At 46.6% G+C, this 26,872-nt stretch overlaps 1 long non-coding RNA gene across 1 annotated transcript in view; it reads right to left on the bottom strand.

Moving 5' to 3' along the window:
• LOC140406846 (uncharacterized) overlaps nucleotides 1-24,194 on the bottom strand; it is a 31,498-nt gene extending 7,304 nt beyond the window's left edge. The window contains exons 1-2 of the long non-coding RNA XR_011939340.1: nucleotides 24,053-24,194; nucleotides 16,955-17,007 (exon numbers count right to left, since the gene is read on the bottom strand). This is a non-coding gene — a long non-coding RNA (uncharacterized lncRNA). The remainder of the gene's footprint in view (nucleotides 1-16,954; nucleotides 17,008-24,052) is intronic.
• Between the last annotated feature and the right edge of the window lie 2,678 nt (nucleotides 24,195-26,872).

The following is a 26,872-nucleotide window of genomic DNA, read 5'->3' as shown; positions in this document are numbered from 1 at the left end:
GTTCAGGGGGTCGTGAACACAGCCCAGTTCATCACATGTACCTGCCTCCCATCCATTGACTCCATCTACACCTCCCGCTGCCTGGGGAAAGCGGGCAGCATAATCAAAGACCTCTCCCACCCGGCTTACTCACTCGTCCAACTTCTTCCATCGGGCAGGAGAACATGCACGAACAGATTCAAAAACAGCTTCTTCCCCGCTATTACCAGACTCCTAATCAACCCTCTTATGGACGGACTTGATTAATACTGCACTCCTGTATGCGTCATCCAATGTCCTTGTCCATGTATATACATTGTGGACCTTGTGTTGCCCTATTATGTATTTTCTTTTTATTTTAGTTCTTTCTCATGTACTAAATGATCTGTTTGAGCTGCTCGCAGAAAAATACTTCTCACTGTACCTCTGCACACGTGACAATAAACAAATCCATCCAAAGAAATCCATCCAAGAGTGCAAAATAGCACATGATGACGTTGGGCGTGCATCCCGACTTCATCCCGCATATATGCGATATTTTGGTTGCCCGCGCACCCACTTACAGTTAAGGAGCTAATTTGAGGATATATTTTTCCTATTGCCTGGAATATTACGTTGGCCATGCAATTTTTAGGTCGTCACACAGGCAGTACGGACAGGTGAGCAATCATTTTTTCAATCTTTCTCAATCACAGATGGGAAGGGGGCTCCTCAATCTGAAGGCCCTTTCAGATATTGGGCTCTCTCTCCACCGGGATCTGGGAGTTCTGGCCCTTCCTCCCCCCTGGCCCATATCCCGAAGCTGTGGTTGCCCCTCCCCGACCCCCTACCCCAACAATCCTGCCCCAGGGAAATCAGGGGCTTACATAGATACATAGAAGATAGGAGCAGGCGGAAGCCTTTTGGTTCTTCGAGTCTGCTACGCCATTTATCATGACCATGGCTGATCATCCAACTCAATAGCCTAATCCTGCTTTCTCCCCATAACCTTTGATCCCATTCGAAGTGCTATATCCAGCTGCCTCTTGAATATATTCAATGTTTTAGCATCAACTACTTCCTGTGGTAATGAATTTCAAACACACCACTCTTTGGGTGAAGAAATGTCTCCCATCTCTGTCCGAAATGGTTTACCCTGAATCCTCAAACTGTGACCCCTGGTTCTGGACACACCACCCATCTAGAACTTCTCTGTATCTACCCTGTCTAGTTCTGTTAGAATTTTATAAGTCTCTATGAGAACCCCCCTCATTCTTCTGAACTCTAGCGAGATCAATCCTAACCTAGTCAATTCACTCCTCATATGACAGTCCCGCCGTGCCTAGAATCAGATTGGTAAACCTTCACTGCACTCCCTTAAGAGCAAGAACATCCTTCCTCAGAAAAGGAGACCAAAACTGCACACAATATTCTAGGTGTAGCTTCACCAAGGCCCTGTATAATTGCAGCAACACATCCCTGCTCCAGTACTCAAAACCTCTCACAATGAAGGCCAACATGCCATTAGCCTTCTTTACCACTTACTGAACCTGCATGCTTACCTTCAGTGGCGACTAGTGCACAAGGACACCCAGGTCCTGCTGCATACTCCCCTCTCCCAATTTACAATCGTTCAGGTAGTAATCTGCCTTCCTGTTTTTGCTTCCAAAGTGAATAGCCTCACACTTATGAAAATTATGCTGCATTTGCTATTGATTTGCCCACTCACACAACGGTACAGATCATGCTGTAGGATCCCTGCATCCTCGTCACAGTTCACCCTCCCATCCAAATTGGTATCATCTGCAAACTTTTGAGTTGTACATTTTGTTCCCTCATCCAAATCATTAATATATATTGTGAATAGCTGGGATCCCAGCACCGATCCCTGTGGCACCCCACTAGTTACTGCCTGCCAATTTGAAAAGGACGCATTAATTCCTACTCTTTGTGACCTCGCTGCCAATCAGTTTTCTATCCACCTCAATACACTATCCCAATCCCATGCCGTTTAATCTTGCACAATAATCTCTTTTTTAAAAAAATATATTTTATTCAAAATTTTTGGCCAACCATAACAGTACATTGTGTATCTTTTACACAGTAATATAACAATATAAATAACAATGGCTGTTTTTTTAAACAAGAAATAAATAATATATAAACAACATCCAAATTAAAAAACTAAACTAAATGGCAACTGCCTTGTCCCAAATAAATACTCTCCAAAAATACAATTCAGCAGTCCAGTATACAATTACATATAACAACCTATACATATTATACTTATGCACTAACATCCCTGAGAGTCCTCCTGGTTCCTCCCCTCCCCCCCCCTCCCCCCCCTCCCCCCCTGGGTTGCTGCTGCTGTCTTCTTCTTTTCCATTCCCTCTATCTTTCTGTGAGGTATTCGACGAACGGTTGCCACCGCCTGGTGAACCCTTGAGCCGATCCCCTTAGGACGAACTTAATCCGTTCCAGCTTTATAAACCCTGCCATGTCATTTATCCAGGTCTCCACCCCCGGGGGCTTGGCTTCCTTCCACATCAACAGTATCCTGCGCCGGGCTACTAGGGACGCAAAGGCCAAAACATCGGCCTCTCTCGCCTCCTGCACTCCCGGCTCTTGTGCAACCCCAAATATAGCCAACCCCCAGCTTGGTTCGACCTGGACCCCCACTACTTTCGAAAGCACCTTTGTCACCCCCACCCAGAACCCCTGTAGTGCCGGACATGACCAGAACATGTGGGTGTGATTCGCTGGGCTTCTCGAGCATCTCGCACACCTATCCTCTACTCCAAAAAATTTACTGAGCCGTGCTCCAGTCATATGCGCCCTGTGTAACACCTTAAATTGCATCAGGCTTAGCCTGGCACACGAGGACGATGAGTTTCCCCTACTTAGGGCATCAGCCCACAGCCCCTCCTCAATCTCCTCCCCCAGCTCTTCTTCCCATTTCCCTTTCAGCTCATCTACCATAATCTCCCCCTCGTCCCTCATTTCCCTATATATGTCTGATACCTTACCGTCCCCCACCCATGTCTTTGAGATCACTCTGTCCTGCACTTCCTGTGTCGGGAGCTGCGGGAATTCCCTCACCTGTTGCCTCGCAAAAGCCCTCAGTTGCATATGCCGGAATGCATTCCCTTGGGGCAACCCATATTTTTCGGTCAGCGCTCCCAGACTTGCAAACGTCCCATCTACAAACAGATCTCTCAATTGTGTTACTCCTGCTCTTTGCCATGTTCCAAATCCCCCATCCATTCTCCCCGGAGCAAACCTATGGTTATTTCTTATCGGGGACCACACCGAGGCTCTCGTCTTTCCCCTATGCCGTCTCCACTGTCCCCAAATTTTCAGAGTAGCCACCACCACCGGGCTTGTGGTGTATTTCTTCGGTGAGAACGGCAACGGCGCCGTCACCATAGCTTGGAGGCTAGTCCCCCTGCAGGACGCCCTCTCCAATCTCTTCCACGCCGCTCCCTCCTCTTCTCCCATCCACTTACATACCATTGAGATATTGGCGGCCCAGTAGTACTCACTTAGGCTCGGTAGTGCCAGCCCCCCCGTCCCTACTACGCTGCAAAAATCCCTTCCTCACTCTCGGGGTCTTCCCGGCCCACACAAAACTCATGATACTCTTTTCGATCCTTTTGAAAAAAGCCTTCGTGATCACCACCGTGGCACTGAAACACAAAGAGGAATCTCGGGAGGGCCACCATTTTAACCGCCTGCACCCTCCCTGCCAGTGACAGGGATACCATGTCCCATCTCTTGAAGTCCTCCTCCATCTGTTCCACCAACCGCGTTAAATTTAACCTATGCAATGTCCCCCAATTCTTGGCTATCTGGATCCCCAAGTAGCGAACGTCCCTGGTTACCTTCCTCAGCGGTAAGTCCTCTATTTCTCTGCTCTGCTTCCCAGGATGCACCACAAACAACTCACTTTTCCCCATGTTCAGTTTATATCCTGAAAATTCTCCAAACTCCCCAAGTATCCGCATTATCTCTGGCATCCCCTCCGCCGGGTCCGCCACATACAACAACAAATCGTCCGCATACAGAGATACCCGGTGTTCTTCTCCTCCCGAGTACTCCCCTCCACTTCCTGGAACCCCTCAATGCTATTGCCAGGGGCTCAATCGCCAGTGCAAACAATAATGGGGACAGAGGACATCCCTGCCTCGTCCCTCTGTGGAGCCAAAAATACGCAGGCCCCCGTTCATTCGTGACCACGCTCGCCATCGGGGCCCTATACAGCAGCTGTACCCATCTAATATACTCATCTCCAAAGTCAAATCTCCTCAACACCTCCCACAAATAATCCCACTCCACTCTATCAAATGCTTTCTCGGCATCCATCGCCACCACTATCTCCGCTTCCCCCTCTGGTGGGGGCATCATCATTACCCCTAGCAGCCTCCGTATATTCGTATTCAGCTGTCTCTCCTTCACAAACCCAGTTTGGTCCTCATGGACCACCCCCGGGACACAATCCTCTATCCTCATTGCCATTACCTTGGCCAGAATCTTAGCGTCTACGTTCAGGAGGGAAATAGGCCTATAGGACCCTCATTGCAGCGGGTCTTTTTCCTTCTTTAGGAGAAGCGATATCGTTGCCTCTGACATAGTCGGGGGCAGCTGTCCCCTTTCCCTCGCGTCATTAAAGGTTCTCATCAGTAGCGGGGCGAGCAAGTCCACATATTTCCTGTAAAATTCAACTGGGAATCCATCCGGTCCCGGGGCCTTCCACGCCTGCATGCTCCTAATTTCTTTCACTACTTCCTCCATTTCGATCTGTGCCCCCAGTCCCACCCTCTCCTGCTCCTCCACCTTAGGAAATTGCAGCTGGTCCAGAAAACACATCATTCTCTCCATCCTATCCGGGGGCTGAGCTTCATATAATCTTTCATAGAATGCCTTGAACACTCCATTCACTCTCTCCGCTCCCCGCTCCATCTCTCCCTCACTCCCCCTATTTCCCTCGCTGCTCCCCTTTTCCTCAATTGGTGGGCCAGCAACCTGCTCGCCTTCTCCCCATATTCGTACTGTACACCCTGTGCCTTCCTCCACTGTGCCTCTGCAGTACCCGTTGTCAGCAAATCAAATTCTACGTGTAGCCTTTGCCTTTCCCTGTACAGTCCCTCCTCCGGTGCCTCTGCATATTGCCTGTCCACCCTCACAAGTTCTTGCAGCAACCGCTCCCGTTCACTACTCTCCTGCTTTCATTTATGTGCCCTTATTGATATCAGCTCCCCTCTAACCACTGCCTTCAGCGCCTCCCAGACCACTCCCACCTGGACCTCCCCATTATCATTGAGTTCCAAGTACTTTTCAATACACCCCCTCACCCTTAGACACACCCCCTCATCCGACATTAGTCCCATGTCCATTCTCCAGGGTGGACGCCGTTCTTTTTCCTCCCCTATCTCCAAGTCCACCCAGTGTGGAGCGTGATCCGAAATAGCTATAGCTGTATACTCCGTCCCCCTCACCTTCGGGATCAACGCCCTTCCCAACACAAAAAAGTCTATTCGCGAATAAACTTTGTGGACATAGGAGAAAAACGAAAACTCCTTACTCCTAGGTCTGCTAAATCTCCATGGGTCTACTCCTCCCATCTGCTCCATAATGTCTTTAAGCACCTTGGCTGCTGCCGGCCCCCTTCCAGTCCTGGACCTCGATCTGTCCAGCCCTGGTTCCAGCACCGTGTTAAAATCTCCACCCATTACCAACTTCCCCACCTCTAGGTCCGGGACACGTCCTAACATTCGCCTCATAAAGTTGGCATCATCCCAATTCGGGGCATATACGTTCACTAAGACCACCGCCTCCCCCTGTAATTTGCCACTCACCATCACGTATCTGCCCCCACTATCCGCCACTATGGTCTTTGCCTCAAACATTACCCGCTTCCCCACTAGTATAGCCACCCCCCTGTTTTTCGCATCTAGCCCCGAATGAAACACCTGCCCCACCCATCCTTTGCGTAGTCTAACCTGGTCTATCAGTTTCAAATGCGTCTCCTGTAACATAACCACATCTGCCTTAAGTTTCTTAAGGTGTGCGAGTACCCGTGCCCTCTTAATCGGCCCGTTCAGCCCTCTCACATTCCACGTGATCAGCCGGGTTGGGGGGCTCTTTACCCCCCCCCCCCCCTGTCGATTAGCCATCCCCTTTTATCCAGCTCCTCACCCGGTTCCCACGCAGCTGTGTCCCCACCAGGCGGTGCCCTCCCGCCCCGCCCACCCCACCCCATACCAGCTCCCCCTTCTCCCCAGCAGCAGCAACCCAGTAAATCCCCCCTCCCACCCCCCCCGCTAGATCCCCCACTAGCGTAGTTACACCCCCCATGTTGCTCCCAGAAGTCAGCAAACTCTGGCCGACCTCGGCTTCCCCCCGTGACCTCGGCTCGCACCGTGCGACGCCCCCTCCTTCCTGCTTCCCTATACCCGCCATAATTATCATAGCGCGGGAACAAAGCCCGCGCTTCCCTTTTGGCCCCGCCCCCAATGGCCAACGTCCCCAGCTCCTCCACCTCCCTTCCTCCCTCCCCCACAACCTGTGGAAGAGAGAAAAGTTACCGGGTCGCAGGATTAACAACATAAAAATCATTTCTTCCCCCCTTTTTCCCCCCTCTTCGCCGCCCATATTCGCCCCACCACTTTGTCTCAAACGTTCTTTTTTAATAACCCGCTTATTCCAATTTCTCTTCAACAAGAAATGTCCACGCCTCATCCGCCGTTTCAAAGTAGTGGTGCTTCCCTTGATATGTGACCCACAGTCTTGCCGGCTGCAGCATTCCAAATTTAATCTTCTTTTTATGAAGCACCGCCTTGGCCCGATTAAAGCTCGCCCTCCTTCTCGCCACCTCCGCACTCCAGTCTTGATATACGCGGATCACCGCGTTCTCCCACCTACTGCTCCGAGTTTTCTTTGCCCATCTGAGGACCATCTCTCTGTCCTTAAAACGGAGGAATCTCACCACTATGGCTCTGGGAATTTCTCCTGCTCTCGGTCCTCGCGCCATCACTCGGTATGCTCCCTCCACCTCCAACGGACCCGTCGGGGCCTCCGCTCCCATTAACGAGTGCAGCATCGTGCTCACATATGCCCCGACGTCCGCCCCTTCTGCACCTTCAGGAAGACCAAGAATCCTTAAATTCTTCCTCCTCGCATTATTCTCCAGCACCTCCAGCCTTTCCACACATCGTTTATGGTGTGCCTCGTGCATCTCCGTCTTCACCACCAGGCCCTGTATATCGTCCTCGTTCTCGGCAGCCTTTGCCTTCACGACCCGAAGCTCCCGCTCCTGGGTCTTTTGCTCATCTTTTAGCCCTTCAATCGCCTGTAATATCGGGGCCAACAGCTCCTTCTTCATCTCCTTTTTAAGTTCTTCCACGCAGCGCTTCAAGAACTCGTGTTGTTCAGGGCCCCATATTAAACTGCCACCTTCCGACGCCATCTTGGTTTTTGCTTGCCTTCCTTGCCGCTGCTCTAAAGGATCCACTGCAATCCGGCCACTTTCCTCTCCTTTTTCCATCCGTGTCCAGGGGGGATTCCCTTCTGAATTACCGCACAGTGTTATTTGCCGTTAAAATTGCCGATGGGGCTCCTATTAAGAGCCCAAAAGTCCGTTCCACCGGGAGCTGCCGAAACGTGCGACTTAGCTGGTCATCGCCGCACCCGGAAGTCCACAATAATCTCTTATGCGGAACTTTGTCAAATGCCTTCTGAAACTCCAAATATACCACATCGACTGGCTCCCCCTTGTCAACTGTACTAGTACATCTTCAAAGAATATCAACAGATTTATCAAGCATGAATTCCCCTTCATAAATCCATGCTGACTCTGACTGTCCTGCCACTACTTTCCATATGTTCCGCTACAAAGTCCTTGATAATTGATTCAAGAATTTTTCCCACTACTGATGTCCGCATTACTGGTCGATAATTCCGTGTTTTCTCTCTACCTCCCTTTTTGAATATTGGAGTGACATTAACTACCCTCCAATCTGCAAGGACTGTTCCAGAGTCTATAGAATCCCAGAAGATGACCATCAAAGCACCCACTATTTCTTGAACCACCTCATTAAACACTCTGGGATGCAGATTAGCAGGCCCTGGGGATTTATCCGCCTTCAATCCCATCAATTTTCCAAGCATTTCTCTACTAATATTGATCTCCCTCAGTTCTTCCCTCTCACTAAACCTTTCATTCTCCAACATTTCTGATATCTGATTTGTGTCCTCATTTGTGAAGACAGAACCAAAGTATGTATTCAATTGGTCAGCCATTTGCTTGCCCTGTTTCTGTCTGTAAGGGGCCTAAATTTGCCTTTACCAATCTCTTTCTCTTCACATATCTATAGAAACTCTTAGTGTGTTTATGTTGCCTGCAAGCTTTCTTTTGTGCTGTATTTTCCCCTTCTTAATCAATTCCTTGGTCCTACTTTGCTGAATTCTAAATTGCATCCAGTCCTCAGACCTATTATTTTCCTTGGCCAATCTGCATGCTTCTTCTTTGGATCGGATACTATTTCTAATTTCCTTTGTAAACCATGGATTGGCCCTCTTACCCATTTTGCTTTTGTGCCAGACATGAATGAGCAGTTGCTGCAGTTCCCCCATGCGTTCCTTGAATGTTTCCCATTGCCTATCCACTGTCATTCCTTTAAGTAACTCTCCCAAATCTATTAAGGCCAACTCACGCCACATATCTTCATAGTTTCCTTTAAGATTCAGCACCCTAGTCTCCAAATCAACGACTTCACTCTCCATCTTGATTAAAAATTCTATTATGTTATGGTTGCTCATCCCCAAGGGGTCTCGCATAGCCAGATTGGCAATGATTCCCTTCTCATTACACAGTACCCAGTCTAAGATGGCCTTGGGAATGGTCCCAAGACTTAGTTACAGGCAAAGAGCTGCAGTACCTCTTCGGGCCACTGCAGCACTGTGCCTAGGGGGATTTGGAGAGGTATCAGTCAATGTGATTGGCCAACAGCTCTCTAAGGTAGGTCTTCCTTCAAAAGGTTGAAGTCCAAAGGTTTATTTTGAATCACTAGCTTTTGGAGGACAGCTCCTTCCTCAGGTGAATGAAGATGCGGGTTCCAGAAACATATAGACAAAGTCAATGATGCAAGACGATATTTTGAATGCGAGTCTTTGCAGGTAATTAAGTCTTTACAGGTCAGATGGAGCAACTGGAGAGAGGGACAATCACAAGTTAAAGAGGTGTGAATAGTCTCAAGCCAGGACAGGTGGTAGGATTTCGCAATCCCAGGTCAGATGGTGGGGGGTGAATGTAATGCGACATGAATCCAAGGTCCTGGTTGAGACCGTACTTATATGTGTGGAACTTGGCTATAAGTTTCTGCTCGGCGATTCTGCGTTGTCGCGTGTCCTGAAGGCCGCCTTGGAGAATGGCTATCCGGAGATCAGAGGCTGAATGCCCTTGACTGCTGAAGTGTTCCCCGACTGGAATGGAACATTCCTGCCTGGCGATTGTCACGCGATGTCTGTTCATCCGTCGTCGCAGCGTCTGCATGGTCTTGCCAATGTGCCACGCTTCTTACTGTGCTCACCCCAGTCCAACGCCTACATTTCCACATCATTCCTTCAAAGAGCAGATGGAGGTCCCGCCCACTGCCAATCAATGCTCAATTTAGAGTTAAAGGACATCTGAGAGTCGGCGGGGAGCACATTATGCGGTGACTTTCAGGATAAGCACCTAAAGATTCTACCCCATGTATCAATTCTTTAAAAGCTATCCATTGCATGTCAAGCATTATACCTTTTAATGCAGTCTCTCAAGCTACCACAGCCAATTTGTCCCTCATACCTTCATATATAGTTTCCTTTGTTGGGATTCAAGGTCCTAATTTCAGATTAAACTACATCACTTTCAAACTTAATATAAAATGTTATCATATTATGATCACTCTTCCATGGAGGTGCCTTTACAGCAAGATTATAAATTAGCCCTTTCTCATTAAATAATAACAGGTCGAAATTAGCCCATTAATTAATTCAGGATTTTTCAAAGTGCGGATCACAACCGGTGAAGTGCTCAGCGGCTGCTACCGACTTAAATTGCCACCATTTTCAAATAAAACGAAATGAGACTGCGTGCAGTCTCTCAGCCAGAAGCAGCAGCAGTGAGCAGGTCTGCGCCCTGCACATACACTTGATGTCAAGCGTCCTGTACGTGCTTTTGGCACCATATCACGGAGGAGAGCTTCTTCCATTTTCTAGCTGTTGGGCAAGCAAGGCAGGAGGACTATGAAGATGGATTGTTTTCCTTTTTTTTAAAAAAAATTTTATTCTCCTCCATTTTCACATTTTCTCCCACATTTACATCCATCAACAATAAACAATAATCAGCAAGATATGTCAGTCCCCATAATAACAACAACTATCCCATCTACCCACCAACCCCCAAACCTCAACCCGCATGTTTACATAAACAAATGGCAAAAATAAATCAGGGATTACCCGTAGTCACCCTTAATCTTACACAGCTCCCACCCCCCCCACCCCACCCCCCCACTCCAGGCCTCCAGCTCCTCCCGTCCACTGCCTCTTGTAAAACTCCTCCCCCTACCTTTGTTTCCTTCCCCCCCAACTTTCCACCCCGGCTAGACCACTCGGACCCTGTTCTGCCAGGCTCCGATGGCCGCAGCCCCTCCCCCCACCTCACTCCCGTTCACTGGCCGGCACACACCGGCCAGCGTGGAGGCCCCCACCCGGGTCCCTTTCCCACTTGCCCAACCCCAGGAAAGCCCAAAGATCCCCTTTTAGCACACAAACCCCGCCTATCCACCTACACCCCAAAGAACTCTCATTTCGAGTGAAAGTCCCGTCCCATCCCTCATCCAAATATATACCACCTTGGCTCCTTTAATCTCTACACCCGCGCGTAGTGATACAAAAAAGAAAATACAGTCATGAGGTTACATCGGCACATGGCCATTCCTCAGTTTGTCAGTTCTGCCACAGTCCTTCTGCTTTCGCAAACTCCTCCGCTGCTTCCGCCGTTCCAAAATAAAAGTCCCTGAGCTTGTAAGTCACCCTCAGCTTCGCTGGATATACAATGCCGCACCGCACCTTGCTAATGTACAGTGCCCTCTTCACCCGGTTGAAGGCAGCCCGCCTCCTTGCCAGCTCCACCGTAAAGTCCTGGTATACACGTATACCAGCTCCAGCCCACTGCACCACCTGCTTCTGCTTGGCCCAGCTCAGGACCTTCTCCTTCACCCTGTACCTACAGAAGCACAGAGTCACTGCCCTTGGCGGCTCACTCGCCTTTGGTACAGGCCTCCACGACCGATGAGCCCGATCCAGTTCATATCGGGAGGGGTCCTCCCCCTCCCCCAGTAGTTTTGCCAGCATCGCGGCAAAATACTCAGTCGGCTTCGGTCAGCCCCACAATCCTCAAGTTCTGTCGCCTGGATCTATTTTCCAGGTCTTCCATTTTTCCTCGCAGATCCTTGTAAGTATCCATCACCTTCCGCATCTCTTTCCCCATCGAGGCAAGTTGATCACCGTGCTGCAATAACGTCTCCTTCACTTCCTTCAGCACCTCCCCTTGCTCTCGCACCTCCCCCACTGCGCTCGCCACCTCCGTCCTAACCGGGGAAACCGCCTCCTCCACCAGCACACTCAAAGCCTCCCTCATCTCCTTCCTCACCGTCTCCATGCATTTCGCAATCTGCGCCAACTGCTTTTCAAATTCCGCAGCCATCACCTTGGTTATTTCTTCAGCCGTAAGCAGTGCGGCCTTCCCTGGTGCTCCAGCCTCCATTTTTCCTGGTGACCCCGCAGTGACCTTTCCACTCCCCGACGGACCGCCAGCTGTTTTTTTTTCGGCCGTTTTTCTGCTCACCCTCGACATTTTTCTTTGTTCTTTTTTTCCTCCTGGGTCTTCTCAGTGCCTCCTCCGTGCCTTCTCCCGTCTTCTGCCGCCTCCGCGGACCCTGGGACCGGGCTTAAAGCCCCAAAATTGCCGTTTCCGAGCGGGGGCTCTCCATTGTGCGGCCGCCTCCCGCCCGCCGTCACCGGAAGTCCCGAAGATGGATTGTTTTCTAACAAGAAAGACATGGCCAGAGACTCAAATGGGCAGTGTACCTACTGGACAGCATCGCACATATCTTTGCACATTCTTCCCGTGTCTGTGTGGATTTCATCCCTAAAACCCAAAGATGTGCAGGTTAGGTGGATTGGCCAGACTAAATTGCCCCTTAATTGGCAAAAAATAATTGGGTACTCTACATTTATTTTTTAAAAAGGATTGCACACATCTGCTGGAGAAATCTGCTCAGGCGAGTCCAGGGCAGGGCAGAGCAGTGCTCTGTACAGACTCCAGGACCTCTGGTTAATAGCCTACAAAGAAGAAATTTTACGTTGCAACAAAGCAGTATATAGATGATTTCTTGAAGTATGGTTTAGTAAATTGTGTCAATGCAATTAAGGATGCAAAGCCCATGTGTGTTGTATGCAGGGAAATACTGGCAGATAGAGAAGAAGTTACAGATTTTGAAAGAACACAAGAACTAGGAACAGGAGTAGGCCACCCCTCGAGCCTGCTCCGCCATTTAATGAGATCATGGCTGATCTTTGTGGACTCAGCTCCACTCTCCGGCCCGTACACCATATTCCCGAATCCCTTTATTCTTTAGAAAGGCATCTATCTTTTTCTTAAAAACGTTTAAAGAAGGAGCCTCAACTGCTTCACTGGGCAAGGAATTCCAGAGATTCACAACCCTTTGGGTGAAGAAGTTCCTCCTAAACTCGGTCTTAAATCTACTCCCCCTTATTTTGAGACTATGCCCCCTAGTTCTGCTTTCCCCGACCAGTGGAAACAACCTGCCCGCATCTATCCTATCTATTCCCTTCATAATTTTATATGTTTCAATAAGATCCCCCCCGCATCCTTCTAAACTCCAATGAGTACAGTCCCAGTCTACTCAACCTCTCATCATAATCTAATCCCCTCAACTCTGGGATCAACCTAGTGAATCTCCTCTGCACTCCCTCCAGTGCCAATATGTCCTTTCTCGGGTAAGGAGACCAAAACTGAACACAATACTCCAGATGTGGCCTCACCAACACCCTATATAATTGCAGCATAACCTCACTAGTCTTGAACTCCATCCCTCTAGCAATGAAAGACAAAACTCGATTAGCCTTCTTAATCACCTGTTGCACCTGCACACCAACTTTTTGCGACTCGTGTACCAGCACACCCAGATCCCTCTGCACAGCAGCATGTTTTAACATCTTACCGTTTAAATAATAATCCATTCTGCTGTTATTCCTCCCAAAATGGATAGCCTCACACTTGGCAACATTGAATTCCATCTGCCAGACCCTAGCCCATTCACCTAACCTATCCAAATCCTTCTGCAGACTTCCGGTATCCTCTGCACTTTTTGCTTTACCACTCATCTTAGTGTCGTCTGCAAACTTTGACACATTGCACTTGGTCCCCAACTCCAAATCATCTATGTAAATTGTGAACAACTGCGGGCCCAATACTGGTCCTTGAGGGATCCCACTAGTTACAGGTTGCCAACCAGAGAAACACCCATTTATCCCCACTCTCTGCTTTCTGTTAGTTAACCAATCTTCTACCCATGCATCTTTAGTTTATGCAGCAACCTTTTGTGTGGCACCTTGTCAAAAGCTTTCTGGAAATCCAGATATACCACATCCATTGGCTCCCCGTTATCTACTGCACTGGTAATGTCCTCAAAAAATTCTACCAAATTAGTCAGACACGACCTACCCTTTGTGAACCCATGCTGCGCCTGCCCAATGGGACAATTTCCCTCCAGGTGCCCCGCTATTTCCTCCTTAAATGATAGATTCCAGCATTTTCCCTCGAACCGAAGTTAAGCTTACCGGCCTATAATTACCCGCTTTCTGCCGACCTCCTTTTTTAAACAGTGGTGTCGCGTTTGCTACTTTCCAATCCTCTGGGACCACCCCAGAGTCTAGGGAATTTTGATAAATTATCACTAGTGCATTTACAATTTCCCTAGCCATCTCTTTTAACACTCTGGGATGCATCCCATCAGGGCCAGGAGACTTGTCTCCCTTTAGCCACATTAGCTTGCCCAATACTGCCTCCTTAGTGATTACAATCATCTCAAGGTCCTCACCTATCATATCTTTATTTCCATCAGTCATTGGCATGTTATTTGTGTCTTCCACTGTGAAGACTGACCCAAAAAACCTGTTCAGCTCCTCAGCCATTTCCCCGTCTCCTATTATTAAATCTCCCTTCTCATCTTCCAAAGGACCAATATTTACCTTAGCCACTCTTTTTTGTCTTATATATTTGTAGAAGCTTTTACTATCTGCTTTTATGTTCTGAGACAGTTTACTTTCATAGTCTACCTTACTCTTCTTTATAGCTTTTTTAGTGGCTTTCTGTTGTCCCCTAAAGACTTCCCAGTCCTCTAGTCTCCCACTAATCTTTGCAACTTTGTATGTTTTTTCCTTCAATTTGATACTCTCCCTCACCTCCTTAGATATCCACGGTCGATTTTTCCCCTTTCTACCGTCTTTCATTTTTGTCGGTATGAACCTTTTCTGAACACTGTGAACGATCGCTCGGAAGGTTCTCCACTGTTCCTCAACTGCTTCACCATGAAGTCTTTGTTCCCAGTCTATCTTAGCTAGTTCTTCTCTCATCCCATTGCAATCGCCTTTGTTTAAGCACAAAACACTAGTGTTTGATTTTACCTTGTCATCCTCCAACTGTATTTTAAATTCCACCATATTGTGGTCACTCCTTCCAAGAGGATCCCGAACTATGAGATCATTAATCAATCCTGCCTCATTACACAGGACCAGATCTAGGACCGCTTGTTCCCTTGTAGGTTCCATTACATACTGTTCCAGGAAATTATCCCGGACACATTCTATAAACTCCTCCTCAAGGCTGTCTTTACCAACCTGGTTAAACCAATCGACATGTAGATTAAAATCCCCCATGATAACCGCTGTACCATTTCTACATGCATCCGTTATTTCTTTGCTTATTGCCTGCCCTACCATCCTGTTACTATTTGGTGGCCTATAGACTACTCCTATCAGTGACCTTTTTGCCTTACTATTCCTGATTTCCACCCAAATTGATTCAACCTTGTCCTCCATAGCACCAATATCATCTCTTACTATTGCCCGGATGCCATCCTTAAACAACAAAGCTACACCACCGCCCTTACCATCCATTCTATCCTTTCGTATAGTTTGATACCCTTGGATATTTAACTCCCAGTCGTGACCATCCTTTAACCATGTTTCCGTAATGGCCACTAAATCATAGTCATTCACGATGATTTGCGCCATCAACTCATTCACCTTATTCCATATACTACGAGCATTCAGGTAAAGTACACTTACGCTGTTTTTTATGTCTTTGTTATGAATCCTAACACCTTGATCAGTAACTTTTCGCAAATTATTTTTCATCTTACCCTTTCTCCTAATTTTCCTTGTCTTTGAACCCATATCTCTACATAATAACCTGTCACGTAACCTGCCTTGCTCTCCATTAACCATTATACTGTCCATAGCTTTACCCTTCCCTTCCCCCCAACTTGCTAGTTTAAAGTCCTTGTGACCAACCTATTTATCCTATTCGCTAGAACACTGGTCCCAGAATGGTTCAGGTGAAGACCGTCCCAACGGTACAGGTCCCTCCTGCCCCAGTACTGATGCCAATGCCCCATGAAATGGAATCCCTCTTTCCCGCAGCACTCCTTTAGCCACGTGTTAACTTCCCTAATTTTCTCAACCCTATGCCAATTGGCACGTGGCTCGGGTAGTAATCCAGAGATTATAACCCTGGAGGACCTGTTCTTTAATTTAGTCCCTAGTGTTTGATAATCCCCAAACAGGTCCTCTTTCCTAGTCTTACCCATGTTGTTAGTCCCAACGTGGACCACAACAACTGGATCCTCCCCCTCCCTCTCCAAAATCCTTTCAAGCCGATCAGAGATGTCCCTCACCCTGGCACCGGGCAGGCAACATACCATGCGGGACTCACGATCTGGCTTACAAAGGATGCCATCACTCCCCCTAATTATAGAATCCCCTACAACTACCACTTGTCTTTTTGCTCCCCCCTCTAGAATGGCTTCCTGTACCACAGTGCAGAGGTTAGTCAACGCATCCTCCCTACAGCCCTCTTCCTCATCCACACAGGGAGCAAGTACCTCATACCTGTTGGACAAGGTCAAGGGCTGAGGCTCCTCAACTCCTAAACTCAGGATCCCCCTACCTGCCTCCGTTGCAGTCACACCACTCTGTCCCCGACCACTGTCCGAATTATCAGTACTTATTCTACCGGGTGTGACTGCCTCCTGAAACAAAGCATCCAGGTAATTCTCCCCCTCCCTGATGTGCCGCAGCTTGTGCAGCTCGGTCTCCAGCTCATCAATTCTGAGCCGAAGTTCCTCGAGCAGCCAACACTTGCTGCAGATGTGGTCACTGACGGTCTCAATGGGATCCACCAGTTCCATCATCACACAGCAACAGCACATCACCTGTCCAGCCATATTCAACTAGTTAATTAATTTAAATAATTTTTTTTTAATAGAACCTCAAGGATAAACCCGAACACCAACAAAAACAGAGCCCTCTCTCGCCACTCACCCGAACTCAGTCACTCACCTAAACTCAGATGCACTCTGTTCCAATCAGCACTCAGTCACTCACCTAAACTCAGATGCACTCTGTTCCAATCAGCACTCCGTGACTAAAGACACTCCTGCCACACCTTTTGTGCCCTGCCTGATTTCCAATGAGCCAATAGGCCTGCTCCAGGAAGTGGACTCTCCAACTGCCACTCGACCTGCAAACAAGCACTTTTAAATATGCACTCACCTCTCCCAGCAACCCTGCAATCTGTGGCCTGCTCCAGGAACTGGATTCTCCAACTGCCACTCAACCTGCAAACAAGCACTTTTAAATATGCACTCACCTCTCCCAGCAACCCTGCAATCTGTGGCCTGCTCCAGGAACTGGATTCTCCAACTGCCAAAAGAGAAGGGGTGGGTGAAAAATCCCTTTTGCGGTTGAGACCCCAGAGTCCGTTATTAACTTACAGCTGACTCCAAATTACAACATAACGTTGCTGTACCTGACCTGTGATACCACGTTAAAAACGTGTGAAAAGTCCACAAGGCTGTCAGTATTCTGCTTCACGGCACCAGGGACCTGTGTTTAATTCCCGGCTTGGGTCACTGTCTGTGCAGAGTCTGCACGTTCTCCCCATGTCCGCGTGGGTTTCCTCCAGGTGCTCCGGTTTCCTCCACAAGTCCCTAAAGACATGCTTGTTAGGTTAATTGGACATTCTGAATTCTCCCTCAGTGTACCCGAATAAGCGCCCGAGTGTGGCGACTATGAGATTTTCACAGTAACTTCATTGCAGTGTTAATGTAAGCCTACTTGTGACACTAATAAAGATTAGATTATTATTATTGGTTGAAGGTGGCACAAAGGAACTGGCTGAAGTCTGCACCTGATATGCGCATTGCCCTCTCCTCCTTTGAACCTGATTCAAATGAGTTTGTGAGGACCAAGCAAGCTCCCCTTTCGCATTAGAGGTAAGCAAACGTGACGCGTCGCGAAGATCTGCCGGTTGGCAACAGTGGGTCCCAGGAAAAAAGGTTTGAAAAACACTGATCTAGTTAGTTCCTAACATACTGTTCCAGAAAACCATCATGCATACACCTGAGGAATTCTTCACCCACAGCATTATTCCTAATTAGGTTTGTCCTGTTTATATGTAAATTATGTTCCCCATGATTACTGTTATATCTTTGTTACATGCATGCCTAATTTCTGATTGATACCGTGCCCTACAGTGCGGTAGCCGAGAAATAACAACGAACAATGTTTGCTGCCCTTGCTGTTTTTTAACCTCACCCAAACTGATTCTACATCTTGATCGTCCTATCCAAGATCTTGCCTCACTAATAAAATGCTCTCATCGTTTTTTAAAACAGTGCTACCCCTCCACCCCCTCACTTTCCTTTTTGCTTACCCTTCTTAAATGTTGAATACCGTTGAACATTGACTCACCCTGTGTCACCCTGCAGCCACATCTTTGTAATGGCAATTAGATCAAACCTGTTTACTTCCAATTGTGTTGTCAATTCATCTACCTTGTAATGAATGATGTATGCATTCAGATAAGAGTGAATTTAATTCTATCTTTTTATTATTTTCCCAACCTCCACTCACACACACTTTTAAGTTGTCTCCTCAACGACTCTCCCTTGGACTGATCTGTTCCCTGTAAGAACACTATTCACGAAGCCCTACGCTGCTCTTGCTTGGCCCTTGTTTCGCACTGTAACCAATCACTATTTGTTGATGTACCATTGTCAATGTACTCTGTCGATTATTCTTGTGTCCATTATGAACGTTCCCTTCGCTGCAGAAAATACTTTTCACTGTACTTCGGTACGTGACAATAAATATCAATCTATCAATCTTTTTGCCACAAACATTATAAATTCCCTTACTGCTGCCTGAGCTGTTTCCTTATCCTCTCTCTTTAATTTATCACATTTTTCCTCACCTTATCACTCACTCCTACTATTTAACATAAAGCCCTCGCTACCACCCTATTTATTATACCCAGCAGAACATAGTTTCTAGCAGGTTCAGATATAGGTCATCCTAATGGTATAGCTCCCACTTTTCACAACAGTGCCCCAAAAATTGAAACCCATTTCTTTTACACCAATATTTGAACCATACATTTAATTCTCTAATCTTATTTACCTTACTCCGATTTGCTCGTGGCACAGGTGACAGTCCAGAGATTATTCAGCAGGAGACTTTCAGCAGCATGGGGTTTAATGCAAATAAAATGAATGGGAGCTCAATGATTGCACACAACACAAACTTAGGTGCTAATCTGGCGATTTGTGGTTTCTGAAATGGGCTAGGCTGTGATACCTGTTATGGTTCAGTACACTCGCTGTAAGTTTAACACATAAAGAATGACCATCTGGGTGAGGTACCGGCAGACCCTTACCCAAAGAGAAATTAGAAGAACATGGGCAAAGAAAGAAAGGCATAGCTGCACTTGCAACTCTCCTGTGGAGATCAATGCAGGATTGATCCTGATTAAAAGGTTGCATATTTCCAAACATTGCAAAGTCAAATATTTTTCATTTTATAAAAAGACTACAGAGGGAGTGTGTGTGTCTGATTCCACAATGGTGCTCTAAGAATTAAGAGGCTAACCGTCAGCAGCTATTCAAGAAGGTGGTTTCCCAGTATTATTTGGCTGCGTACACCAAGAAGCTTTTATTTTGTTAAATATTGCAGGAGGAAAGACTACAGCAGAGAGCGAGACAGCATAAAAACTGAAGTGTTCACTGAAACAACTGTCACATATAAAACAGAAATGAAAGGGGAGAAGATGATTAAAAACTGGAACAAATAAAGAAGTGAAAAAAGATTAAATTGAAGCTTTGCTAAAGAGAAAGGATAACAGAAACAAATTTACTGGAAATAAGAGCAGCTCTGCCAGAACTGCTTGAAAATCAAGAGATGTTTTTATAAAATATATATCCACTCTTTGTCCTCAAAAACCAGACAGTCCCAACTTCCCATCAATCAGATGCTGACCTATTTCAATTCCCGCTCATTCCACTGCCCACAAGTCAGCCCAGAATATCTTCCCAATATTTCTGGCTTTTATTCTGCCCCCTCGACATCTTCCTGAACTTTGAAATCTTGTGTTACTTTATCTGCAGCAAGCTGGCTTGACAGGCTCCAAATTAATTCCTTGAGATTAATCTTTTTGCAGTCCCCAGTAGGTTCTTCTTGGAGATAGAACAGAAGAAATAGAAGGAGCTGGCCACTTGGCCCTTTGAGCCAGCTTCACCTTTCAACATGATCATGGCTGACCTTTTACCTGAACTCCACCTTCCCTCACTGTCCCCATAGCAACCCGGTCTTGAATATACTCAATGACTGGGTATCTGGGGTGGACAATTCCAAAGGTTCACAACACTCTGCTCAGTACAACAAATGGTTGCTACCTCATACCCAGGCACTCAAACCTGCCTATTTTCCAATTCCATATCTTGCCTTGCTCTTTTAATGTCATTCCTAGCCCCTTCTCCACCTCCCAACACTCTCCCCATCTCACCTTGGCCACCTGGTATTTTACCACCTACAAAATCCTCTTGCGTCACTGCTGAAACCCCTCATTCCTCCCAGTCAGTGTACTGGTTCTCCTGATCCATTCATCCTCATCAACCCTATAAGACCAAAGCACTCTTTTTTTTCCTACCTTCAAAGTGGCACACCACTTTCCTCATAGCTGCTAATTTATGTGTCAGGTGTGTTATAATGATCTAAAGGCACCAATTACTCATAAGGGATTGTGCGAACATGGTGTGAGTTCATTTATTATTCTTGTGTCTCCTTCTCGGCACTTGTGAACATATATAACATGGAAGGAAAGCTTGAGGACATCAGCAGCAGCACTGTGTGTGCTGTGTTCTGCACCAGGCTGAAGTGAAACTAAGGTGGATTATATGACGCACTTCCCTTAAAGTGATGGGATGCTACTATCCCTTATCTAGTAATTGCTTTTATCACTTCAAGGCTCAACCCACTTAATAATTCTCCTGCTGGCTTCCCCTTTTCTACCCTCTTGAATTATGATTCATTCAGAATGCTCCCACCCACATCCTGAACATCCAAAGCACTATACTCCCATTAGCAGGCTCCATTATGTCCCAATAGTCACCTATATCAATTTCCAAAATCTATTTCCTGGTCTTCCAATGTCTCTGTCCTCGTTCCACTATGCTCAAAAGACTGACTTCAGCTGTACATTTCTGAGAAGTTACTGAACCCTTACCAAAGAGGGAAGGTTTTCTAGGCTGTAGAGTAAATGCAGATGGTTTTAACAGTCTTGACAGGCATTTTCAATGAAGATCCACAGCTACTTCACTAGAAAGCAACTAGCAAACACAATAAACGCAAGTATAGCAAAATACCTGGATCTTCGCTAATGTATCAATTTATGGGGCAAAATTTGACGCAGTGTCATTTGTATTAGTTCCACAAATAGGAGATAGAACTATGCAAGAAGTATGAAACATAAAGTTGAATTGTCAAGATAAATCAAGAAAAACTTGGTCAGACCACAGTTCGAGTACCACATGGAATTTTAGACCCCACAAGACAGGAACAATATTGAGGCTCCACAGAGGCACAGTTGAAGGTGGTATATAGAGCGCACCTCACAAGGGCGAGGATGAGCCGGCTCTTTGAGGGGGTAGAAGATGTGTGTGAGCGTTGCGGCGGTGGGGGTCATCTCTAAAGTGGTAAACATGAAACTGGACCCGGGCCCTCGGGAGGCCATATGAAATGAAATGAAATGAAAATCGCTTATTGTCACAAGTAGGCTTCAATGAAGTTACTGTGAAAAGCCCCTAGTCGCCACATTCCGGCACCTGTTCGGGGAGGCTGTTACGGGAATTGAACCGTGCTGCTGGCCTGCTTTCAAAGCCAGCGATTTAGCCCTGTGCTAAACAGCCCCCGATTTTCGGGATGTCGGACCTGTTGGAAACAGGTGCGGAGTCAGATGTTGTAACCTTCGCCTTGTTGATCGCCCGAAGACAGATCCTGTTGGGATGGAGAGCAACCTCTCCACCCTGTGCCCTGGCGTGGCGGGAGGACCTGCTGGAATTCTTGACTCTTGAGACGGTCAAATGTGAACTGAGGGGAGGATGGAGGGGTTCTACAATTCATGGGCATTATCTATTATACACTTTTGAGAATTGGGATTACATCGAACATAGTTGGGGGACTACATGGGATTACATCGAACATAGTTGGGGGACTGACTGTATGTGTTAATGGTGACTATGGGTGATTCCTGATTCCTTTTTGTTATTTGTTTATGTTAACATGCGGGATGCTGTAGTGGGTTTGATGGGAGGATGGGATTATTGTTATTGATATGGGGATTGACATTACATTTGTTACTGATTATTGTTTATTGTTGGTGGGTGTAAATTTGGGAGAAAATGTGAAAAAGGAGAAAAATATATATTTTTTAAATACCCAACAGCTGTGCACTCTGTCCAGGGTATGATGCCATACCAGCAGTTATACACTATATTAGATATGCTGGCACATTGCTAGAGGAAAGAAAGAAGGATTTACATCTTTCACTACCACAGGTATGTCACAAAGGGCTTTACAACCATATCAGGTACTTACAAAGCACAGTCACTATGCTAATGTAGGAAAAGTGGCAGTCAATTTGCACAATGCAAGCTCCTACAAACAGTAATCATCAGATAATTTGCTTTAGTAATACTGTTTGAAGTATAAATATTAGCTAGGGATACCTGCTCTTAACAGTGTCACAGGATCTTTTACATCTAAAAGGGCAGATGGGGTCACAGTTTAACATCATCCAAAAGACAACATTCCACTATTGCAGCAACTTCTCATTACTGCACTGGGATGTGCTCAAGTAGCTGGTGTGGGACTTAACCGGCAATCATCCAAGGTGAGAGTGTTACCACTGATCCACCACTGACACTCTACCCCGGGATAAAATGCTACACTATTAACGTTTACCCTATAATTATTCATACTTAGATTTAGTTATTCCGGTTCCATGTGAGATAATGGACAGCAAGACACTGCCACCAACCCCAGTTCATCGCAGGTAGTGTCCCACTCTCAAAGGTCCTCCTAAAACATCCCAATCCATGTGATGCCCAGGACCTTGCATAGGAAGCGCTGGTGGAAGATGCCCAATTTACATACACCTTTGCTGTTCTCTCCCTGGCACAGGTTACAGTTGGAACTACTACGATCGTGTAGAATTGCAGCTTTGTGGTTATGTTGATGGTGTTGGATGCCAGACAACGTGGAGCCAACCAATGGTGCTTTGCCAATTCTTGCACGGACATCGATCTTCAAATCACCCTCCCTGCTGGTGTTGCCTCTTAAGCAGGGGAAATAGTCAACATCCTTGATGTTCTATTGCCCGATATTGATGGGACAGCCTTGCTGCTCTCCAGTCTTCATTGCCTTGGTCTTTGGGCAGTTGATGCATAGCCCAACCTTGGTGCCACTACTCTCATGAATAGTGGCCATGTCTTGGAGCTTGCGTGATTCTTTGACCAGCAAGGTGATGCCTTCTGCATAATCCAGGTCAGTCAACCAGTAGTGTTGCCACAGGATACCCAAGTTTACACCCACTATTGTCTTCCCCATGATGAAATCAATAACCAAGAGGAAGAGGAGTGAGGAGAGTATGCAGCATAGCTGGACTGCTGTGATGATGTTGCAGGAATATGTCATACCCATGTTGGATAATGCACTGATGATGTTAATATGGTGCAATGGGATGCAATTCTATCTAGCGATGTACTGCCAATGGACACTATTGGAAACCTCTTGAAATCAATTAAGCTGATAACAAGTGGCTCCTGATACATTAGGCTGTGCTCTATGATGATGCTGAACATAAAGATCTGCTCACAGCATGATCTGCTACCCCAGAAACCTGCCTGTTCTTCACAAAGGGCACGGTGTACTTCTGCTTTCACTCTGTTGAGGAGCAGCATGCTGGAGACTTTGCCAGGTACTAACAGCAGTGCTGCGGCACCTAGTTGTTGCAGCCATTGAGGTGCTCTTTCTTTGAAAACTCGATAATTACTCCTTGCCTCCAGTCATCCAAGATGTTCTCTGTGTGGCACACTATTTTATATACACTCTGTCTCAGGCATATTGGCATACTATTCTGGAACACTTACATATATACTACATCCTGGATATACTGGAGCACTCTTCGTCATATGCTATACTAGCAAATTATTAGATCTATGTTCTATTCCAGGTATAAGTCACATAATATGTGTACACACTATCAGGCACACTGTTAGCTGTGCACACTACCCCAGGGGCATTAGTAGATACACAGTCTATTGCGGATATACAATCACAGTTTATGTAACACACTATTACATACATACATACACTAAGTCTACATTCTGCACAAGATCTATTGTTGCCATACCTGTTCTTCTCCCGTTCCCAGGTTCTTACTAATTTTTCCTTCTATCAGACTGGGGCTCCAAACTCGACTCCAACTTCTCTGACATCCAGCAGCACCTCCCGTCTGTCCGGACCCCCCGGAACTCGACACCCGCACAAGAGGCCCGCGGACAAAGGTTCCTAGCGGAGGAAGCCGGCGGACGGCACGTGACCTGCAATGACGCGCAGGCGCCGAGCCGGCTGGAGCATCCGCGGAAGTGGAATCTGTCAGTGGCTCGGAGCGGGGCGGGATGGGAGTGCTGCCTGGGGTTCATCAGTGTCCCCTCCCCGGGGAGCCTCAGCCTCATCTCACCCTCCCCACAACGATCTTCCACTTTGACCCCCTCAGCCTCATGTCCCGCAGAGGAATCCACGGAATCCCTGCAGTGCAGAAGGAGGCCGTTCGTTCCATCGAGTCTGCGCTGACCCTCTGAAAGAGCACCCTCCCGAGGCCCACTCCTCCCCAATCCCCATAACCCTACGCTTTGATCATGACCAATCCACCTAACCTATTTGAGACTGTGGAAGGCACAGCTGGCACAGTGGTTAGCACTGTTGCTCCACAACTCTAGGCTCCCAGGTTCAATTCCCTGCTTGGGTCACTGTGCAGAGTCTGCATGTTGTCCCTGTGTCTGTGTGGATTTACTCCGGGTGCTCTGGTTTCCTCCCAGTCCAAAGATGTGCACGTTAGGTGGATTGGCCATGTTAAATTGCCCTTGGTGTCCAAAAAAGGATAGGTGGGGTTATGGGGATAGGGTGGAGGCGTGGGCTTAAGTGGGGTGCTCCTACCAAGAGCTGGTAGAGACTCAATAGACCGAATGGCCTCCTGCAATGTAAATTCTACGATTCTAATTCTATGATAAATACCTGGAGGAAATGGAGAACATGCAAAACTCCACACAGTCACCAAAGGCTGGAATTGAACCAAGGTCCCTGGTGCTGTGAGACAGCAGTTCTAACCAGTATGTCACCGACCCACCCTTGAGCCATGTTGCCCTCCAGCATGCACCCCCGCCCCCCGCAAACACGAGCCTCATCACCCCCCTCCCATGATTGGAACAGATTGGAAGTTAACAAATGTCACACCGCTATTCAAAAAATGAGGGAGACAGAAAACAGGACTTGGGCCAGTTAACCTGCGCCATCTGGAAATTGCTGGAATCTATTGCTAATTAAGTCTTAACAATGCACTTAGAAAAAACACAATATGCTTAGAACATGGTTTTATGAAAGGGAAATCCTGTTTGACAAATGTATTAAGAGTTTTTTGAGTATTTCACCAGTAGGGTAGTTAAGGGGGAATCTGTGGATGCTTGGATTTCCAAATGACATTTGATAAGGTTACACACAAAAAGTGAACACATAAGAAAAGGCTCACGGAATTGAAAGTGATATATTAGCATAGATAGAGGATTGATAAATGGATGGAGGCAGAGATAGGGCTAAATGGGAGATTTCAAGTTAGCATGCTGTGATTAGTGGAGTGCCACAAGTATCAGGGCTGAGGCCTCAACCAGTTACAATCTATGTTAATGACATAGTCAGGGAAATGTACCCAAGTTTGCTGACATACAAAGTTAGGTGACAATGCAAGTTGTAAGAAGGACATGGGCTGCAAACAGATATAAACAGATTAAGTGAGTGGGCAACAAAGTGGTAGATGGAGTATAATATGGGGAAGTGAGGTTATTATTCACCTTGGTAATAAGAATTGAAAAGCTGAATATTTTTCGAAAAGCGTGAAACTTGTAAATGTTCAGAGAGACTTGTGTATACTCATACAAGGAATATAAAATGTTAGCATGCTGGTATGGGAAGCAATTAGGAAAGCAAATGGCATGTTGCCCTTTATTGCAAAGGGATCGGTGCAGAGACGTTTAGCTACAATTGTACAGCTTTGGTGAGACCACACCTGGAATATTCTGCAACTTCGGTCTCCCTGGGCAAAATTGAGGCACATCTACAACTGCAGACACCAGGGGACAGGCAGAAAGGTGGCAGGAAGCCCACCCAGGGAATGTTATGGGGCCCCTCCCTGCAATCTCACTGGCACGTATCCTAGGTATTCTATGTTCAGGCATGATGCATTATCTATAACCAGAATTTATTTGATTTTATTTCCAGCACATTGATGTTTTTCATTAAAATAATAACTGCATGTAACACAATGATTAGTCTTTTACGCCACAATAAAAACACAGCTTTTACGTCTTCAACATCAGACAAATCTATGTGTGATATTTCTTTAAATGTCATTTATATTATATTATCTCCAGATCATATCATTTATATAATAGAGTAAATTCGATCACTCAATAAATGTGAATGCTAAATCCTTTAACAAATTGCATTGCCATCTAGTTCTTTGATTTGTAATTTTCAAAGCATCATGTCCAACTGGATAAGGTTGAAAGCCACAAATGAGATGTTAAAAATGTGACCGGGTTGACAACCCCTGTCTTAAGCTGCAAACTAAATTATATAGTAAGTGAGCTTTGGCACTCAGTGTCACGTTCTCTGTTTGCTCCAATCACCATAAGCTACTGTCATTACTGTCCAATCCAAACAGCGATCAACAGGACACGTGACCTATTGCTGCAAACATATTTAGCCAAACCAAGATGATAGCTGGGAAATCAGAAAGTATTCATTTCTCGAGTAGTGAGCGAGGCAGTGCTGTTGGCTCACAGCTGCTGTGCTGCTGCATTGTAGGTTGGTTACATCTATATTACAGATAGCTCAGCTTTATGAACCACTTTTGAATCTTTGCATAACCTCTAAATTCTAAATATTTTTTTGTGCA

Source organism: Scyliorhinus torazame, unplaced genomic scaffold (assembly GCF_047496885.1).
Source record: "Scyliorhinus torazame isolate Kashiwa2021f unplaced genomic scaffold, sScyTor2.1 scaffold_926, whole genome shotgun sequence".
In the NCBI taxonomy this organism is placed as follows: domain Eukaryota; kingdom Metazoa; phylum Chordata; class Chondrichthyes; order Carcharhiniformes; family Scyliorhinidae; genus Scyliorhinus; species Scyliorhinus torazame.
Note: the sequence above shows the minus strand (reverse complement) of the source record. Positions and strands in the feature narration are given on the sequence as shown.